Source organism: Miscanthus floridulus, chromosome 5, assembly GCF_019320115.1.
Source record: "Miscanthus floridulus cultivar M001 chromosome 5, ASM1932011v1, whole genome shotgun sequence".
NCBI lineage: Eukaryota > Viridiplantae > Streptophyta > Magnoliopsida > Poales > Poaceae > Miscanthus > Miscanthus floridulus.
In genome coordinates this window covers 35,262,625-35,269,463 of record NC_089584.1, presented here as the reverse complement: position 1 = coordinate 35,269,463, position 6,839 = coordinate 35,262,625, and the positions used below count along the sequence as shown (strand labels likewise).

At 40.5% G+C, this 6,839-nt stretch overlaps 1 non-coding gene across 1 annotated transcript; it reads left to right on the top strand.

Annotated features, from left to right (window-relative positions):
• The first annotated feature begins 6,317 nt into the window (after positions 1 to 6,317).
• LOC136455820 (small nucleolar RNA R71) lies at positions 6,318 to 6,426 on the top strand. The gene has a single exon (XR_010759285.1). It is a non-coding gene; the product is annotated as a small nucleolar RNA R71 (small nucleolar RNA).
• The last annotated feature ends 413 nt before the right edge of the window (positions 6,427 to 6,839 follow it).

The window sequence follows — 6,839 nt, the reverse complement described above, 5'->3', positions numbered from 1 at the left end:
ATGCAATGATTAGTTAGCAGGCCGAGCGGCCCATGACACATCAGTTAGTAAAGGCCCAAACCACCAAGGCCTAGTTAAGCCAAGTAGAACAGGACTGACACCAAGGTTAGGGTCAGCCGCGACCCCTATTTCTGCCTTAGCCGCACGATGCACAAGAGACTCACAACCTCTCCACCGTCCCCACCCCTAGGAGGAACAGGGAGAGGTCAAGCCTAGCCAAACATGCCCACTCTGACAAGAGTAGGCACACCACACTGACCCCACAAGAACTGAGGGGACAACGGTCACCTCAGTCCAGTCAGACACCACCCTAATGCCACACAGCTCAGACAAGACAGCACCGCCTAAAGCAGTGACGGCCAATATGGTGCCCATTGGCTAGATACGGCTTGACAAGATGCATGTATGATTCTACCCACTACAGGATAGGATTCACAATGAAGGCCTTGACATAGAGGCCACCCAAACTAGTGGGAGCCATGACCCCGACGCTCGGGATCGTGGCCATCAGCTCCATAAGCTAACCGGGTGATCAACGACCTAGGGGCAGATACCAACTCTTGTACGATGCCCCTAGGAAACCAAGAGGCAATGACAAAGACCATGGCGGAGATCACATTGCATAGGATGACTGGCGAACCACCACTGTGCCTACAGTGCCGCTATGCGCGACATAGTAGCACCACATCACACCATGCCACAATGTGGCCATAGGACAGTGACGACAACCACGCCTAGACGTGCACCACAAGACAGCATTGCTTGCAAGACAAGTTAGCTAGGACCTCCCTCAGGCTCATGACCCTTCGGTCGGGAGAACCTTCTTCTTTGTATATGCCCTGGCCCTGAATTCTACAAAAGGGCAGCTAGGGCACCCATCTTGGGAATCCAAACTCATTTGACTCTTTCTTACACCATAGAAGGGCTCCTGAAGCTTCCCTTCGGGTAGCCCAACTCCTAGCTCTAGCTCTCCTACCTTTTCCACCATTCTTGCACCCCTATTGTAAGAATGTTGATATTTCTTAACGTCGCTACTAAGAATAGAGTTTTAAATCTATCCCCGGCAACAACGATAAAAATGTTTGTTGCTATTTATTAACGTGTCACTTGTTTTAAGTAGTCACCCTATTATAAACCTATATCTCCTAACAATACTTTACTAGGTTGTCAGCCCTAGTGATGATGCCAGAGATGCTTGTTGGTACTACATAGCATTACTACTGGAATAATAATAAGCAGTTCTTTATTAAATTATGTGACTAGGAAGAATATATATAAAAATGAAAGGAATATGCAAGCGCACAGATAATATACCATTGTAGCACTTTACCCGAGAGTATTCCAGGTATTGTTATTTATATTTTCACCATAGGGAAGGGCTGGCACGAACATGTATTGATAACTTATACTATTGATGGAGAAATAAAACATAACCAATGTTCTTCTCGTAACAGGGGTAAGTCATAGGATAGGATATATGATAAGTATAGATCAATCATAATGATAAATCACTCAGAGTACTCTTTTCTATGGCATTAGCATGGCCATGTAGAATATTAGAGGAATATTTCCTAAGTTATTCTTAATTACAAGTCAAAGCATACATTGATTAGTGTAATTATACCTAGTAATCATTGTTAAGATCATCTTCATAACATAAGGGATATTACTAAGGAAGATTAAGAACAGGGCTTGTTCTTCCTTCGTAATCAGAACCTTTGTGCACCAATATTCGGGGAGTGGACTACAAAGGACTCAACGGGAGTGTCACATCCGTGATCTACAAGATGACCCAGAATATAGGGTGTATCCATAGGTAAACAATGTATAAGCACCATGCCTACACAATGTCGACCACTCACCCATGGTACCTTAGAGTGAGCGCTATACGAACTTATGCATGAACATGATGATAATCTAACTATACTAAGTATATAATCAAAGTAGACGATGAACATTATAATGAAGAACATGAATAAGATGAATACTAATATTGCCATAACAATTGTATCTAGCATATAAAAATAATGGAGGTACAAAAGAGAGGGAGTACAAAGATTATACCAAACTACGCTCTTGACATGATCAAAAATCCAAGTGAAGCCTGCTTGCCTCCCTCTAGACCTAGCCTAACAAGCTATGCCCTAGAATATGGTAGAGCTCTGAGGATGATTAGGGTTTCTGTCTTCTCAAATAACTTATGATTCTTCTAGGGGTGGCAGGGGCTGGTATATATAGCTCAAAGCATCCAACGAGAGCCAATGGATCAAACCGACTTAAAGAATGATGCAGATGCAACCTAGGAGGTGGAGGAGAACCGACATTCAAAGGACAAGCTAACAGATGGGCCTAGGGGGTCAGGCGCCCTGCAGGTGGGGCCGGCTGGCCCCACCTGACAGCCTCTGCTTCTCTGCCTTAGCGCGGAGTCTTCTAGAGTCTTCTAGTGTATGTTTCACTGTGGATAAGCGTGCTTAAATCTGACATGTAGGTCCACCTTGATGGTTTTTTGAATAAACCTTGCAGAAAATATAGATTCACCAAAACTCGTGGAATTTGTTAGTTTAAACCCCTAGACCTTCATTGGTGATTATATTTATGCCCTTATACATGTTATATTGATGGTTTATGATGGTTGTTAACTACCATCAACAAACTCCCCCAAGCTTACCCTTTGCTAATCCCTTAGCAAAGCTAAACTTAGTAAATGGATCAGGAGTTTAAGGATTTTGAAAACATCGACGCAACTCCTCAAAAGTACACATGCGTTCAAACAAGAATTCTCCTCTGGATTTAGAATGAACTGATCTGACTTTCAAACTTACCAATATTACCTTCAACCATGGGGCTTCTCAGCCTTCACTTGGGTCTTAAGCAATTGAAAGATAGAACAATCAAGTCAAGCACTATGTCTCAAGTTCTTTGCTCAACCATTATTCCAGAGTTTTTATAGATTTTCCAAAATAAAACTCAGAGCTTCCATTGTTTGACACTCTCAAGTCTCTCAATATATGTGGTATTTGTGGATGCTCACCAAGGCAAAAGTGATATTATGCCTTTCTTTCTTCCTAGAACTAAAGCTTATGTGGAGCTCATAGGGGTGGAAAAACATAAAAGAGCATACTAGCAATACATATATTGTAAAGTCAAACCTTGGATCCAAATAGAGTTGACTCATACAATCAAATCAAGATGTGTATGTGTATGGGTGTATGTGGTGGATATATATGGTGGCTAACCCATTTCTACTATGCTCCTTAAAAACATATCTCTCTTTTGAAACTTAAAAACAACTTTGCAAGAAAACATGGGCTATCTTATTCATCTTTTCTTCTCTCTTTTTTTTAGGCGGGCATCTAAGTACCCATTGTTTTAATATCTCGGACACTTGTCCATTTTTCTCATCCCGTTTTTTATGAATAACTATTGCATAGCCACATGCTTCTTTTATGCAACAAAACTTTTGAGAGATAGCAACAAGAACTTGGAGCATTTATTTGGTGGATATCCTATCAAGAATATTTTTGGTGTTTACTCCTAGTGTAGGAGTGAAACATTTTTGGGTGGATCTATATGGAATGGCATGTTGTTGCACCTACCGCCAGTGTAGGAGTAGTGCATAATTGGGTGGTTTGTATGTGATCTTGATTTTAAGAGCATGACAAACCTCTCATAAGGGTCAACAAAGCTTGACTCCACTCAATGCAATGCAAGCATCATATATGTGGAAGTTTTTCTAATCTAAATATCATATATGGCTCTGGTAGGAATTCAAGCTTTGTCATACAGGAGCTCATCATGTAACATTTTTATGTTTTTCAACAGATAAATCTCTAAAACTTTAGTATCACTTGGAACAAGATAAACAGCAGCTCAGACCTTCTTATATCATATCCATCAATTACCTAGACTTAGATCAAGCATATGCTACCCATGAGTTTTAAGTTCAGAGTAAATCCTAGACAGAAAATATGCATGCATGATATATATTTATATATTTATGCCACCACAGTGAATATTTTCATGGGTATTTACACCGTTGATTGATTCACATGGGGCTTAGGCTTTATGATGCAATGATGTAATGCAAAAAATGAAACTTTTTTATCTTCCTTTTCTAAATGCAATGCTAATGCAGAAAAGTAAATATGCTAAAGTGAAAAGTAATTCATGCAATGTTAGAAAGTAAATATGGATAACTACCGATGTTACCTCATAGCTAGGGTTAAGATTTTTTAGTCCTCTAGACAGGACTACTACTAGCCTTGTTCATTTTTTGGCTGCGTCTGTCGGTCTCAGAGATGGAGACCTTGATGGTTGCACCTCTTGTGATGGTGACTCTGTTGATGTCACCTTTTCTTTCCATACCTGCTTGGTCTATGGGCTTGACTTAGGTGGAGTAGGTTCATCTTTTACAACTTCTTTAGGTTCCTCATCTTCTTCCCAACTTTTCTTTGGGGATTGATTCTTCTAGTTTTTGGATGATCAACGTCTCCTCTTGGACCGGGTCTTCTTGGGCTATTCATAAGTGGTATAACTATTAAAATAACAACATACATTTTCTCCAGCGAATTGGAAGTGGACTTGTCTAGATCTAACATAGATGATTGTGTTTGTGGTGTTGAGGAACGGCCTTCCAAGAGTGATGGGCATATCATCTTCTTCTTTACCCATGTCTAGAACCACAAAATCGGTAGGAGCAAACTGATCATGTATTCTTACCATAACATCTTTCACTATTCCCTCTAGGAATTTGATTGATTGGTCCGCCATCTGCAATAGCATATATGTAGGGAACAAAGGTTCATCACCGAATAAGTATTCATACGTTACCTTAGATATTATGTTAACACCCAATCCAATGTCATAGAAGGTCTTATGAAATATCCTTTGTCCAATGGTACACTCGATCATTGGCACACCTAGATCATCCTTCTTAGCAAGGAATGGTGAAGCGAAGAGGTGGTCGTACTTTGATCAGAGTGTGTTGATCATGTTGACTAATTCTTCTTGTGACTGCCTGGCTTTGTTCTTCCTCCTTCTCCTGTTGTTTTTCTTTTTGGTCACTGTTGTCTCTTTGGGTAGGTACAACGTTTGTGGTTGTCCGGGAGATCGCAAGATGCGGTTCTTGAAAGAAAACTTTTCCTTTTTATCCTTGATTATGAAGCAGATCTTGGCACTGTCTACGTAGATGATGGCTTTTGCGGTGCTTAGGAAAGGTTGGCCTAAAATAATGGGTGCCCTTACATCTCCACCTATTTCCAAAACCACAAAGTCTACAGGAACATATGATTGTCCCACTCAAACAATGTCATCTTTAAGAACTCCCTTGGCTTAATAGAGTGACTGATCTGCAAGCAGCAACCGCATATTTGTGTACAAAAAATTATCTCCATTAATTTGATCATAAATTACCTTAGGCATGATGTTGACACTTGCTCCGAAGTCACAGACAGCTTCTTGAAAAATGTGAGGTCCAATGGCGATGGGGATGACAGGTCTCCCTAGATCACTCTTCTTTTCTAGCAAGGTATAATCTATCCACCTTCCCATTGATGGTTGCATATAGTAATATGCTGCATTGTGAATATCGACAAGATTTGCAGTTTCTAGATCTTTCGGCTACCCCTAGAATCTTACCTTTGTCGGACAGAGGAACAACAGCAGCTTGCTGAGCTATTTGTGATTCTATCATTTTATTAAAGCTATGTTGGTTCTTAATGGCAGAAGCAAAGCTATCCATTCTATTATTTATGTCCGCTAGAATTTTATCATTGGTAGCTACCTTTCTAGATAATCCCTTCAAAAGTTTGGATTGGCCAGCAATTAATTCTCTCAAGGGTGGTTGATTGAAATTATTAAAATTATTACCTTGGTAGTTTGGTCTCTATTGTTGATTCCATCCTTGATTCTGCTGATGACAAAAGTAGTTATTGTTGATAAAGTTCACATCCTCATTGGTCTTAGGGCAGTTGCTCCCTGAATGCCCAGTGTTTCCACACACTTCACATGTCATGGGAGAATCATGAATGTGCATGACTCCTTGCTTCTCATTGGCTCGATCTTCAAGCTTCTTCATTAGCATGCCCATCTTAGCAGATAACATGTCTACCTCCTTGAGTTGATGCATACCTCCACCTCTCTTGCGGGTCTAAAGATGCTCTTCATTCCAACCTTGGTTGGAGGCCATCTTCTCCACAAGAGCTATTGCAGCTGGTATTGTGAGTGACAAGAAAGCTCCTCCAGCAGCAGCATTCATAGTCTCACAGGTATTGTTGGTCAACCCATGGTAGAAAGTCTATATGAGTAGCCAATTCTCCATCCTATGATGAGGACATTCCGTAATGTAATCCTAAAAGCGTTCCCATGCCTTAGGGATAGATTCATCATGTTGTTGCTGAAAGCTTGAGATTCTCCCATGCAAAGCATTAGTCTTGCCTGTGAGAAAAAACTTTGCTAGAAAGGCAGTGGAGCAGTTATCCCATGTAGTATTTCTATCTATGTTAGCGTAGAACCATTACTTTTCCTTCCCCAAAAGTGAGAATGGGAAGTGTAGCAAAATCAACCAATTTATAAGAGCACAGTACAACGGTAGCCCGCAAGCGGTCGCACTGTCATACTTGAGCCCATATAAACCCGGTAGTCCGTCGAGTACCATGAAGGGTCTCGATTAACCATCAACATACAACCAAGATTGTACATTATCCAACATACATGTCACATGTTACATAAACTTCATAAATACAGTTCATTCATCAGAGTACAAATTTAGGTTATTACAAACCAAGTTCAAGTAAAATAGTAGCAGGAGCAAATTAAAAGTTTGAAAACCAACATCTACA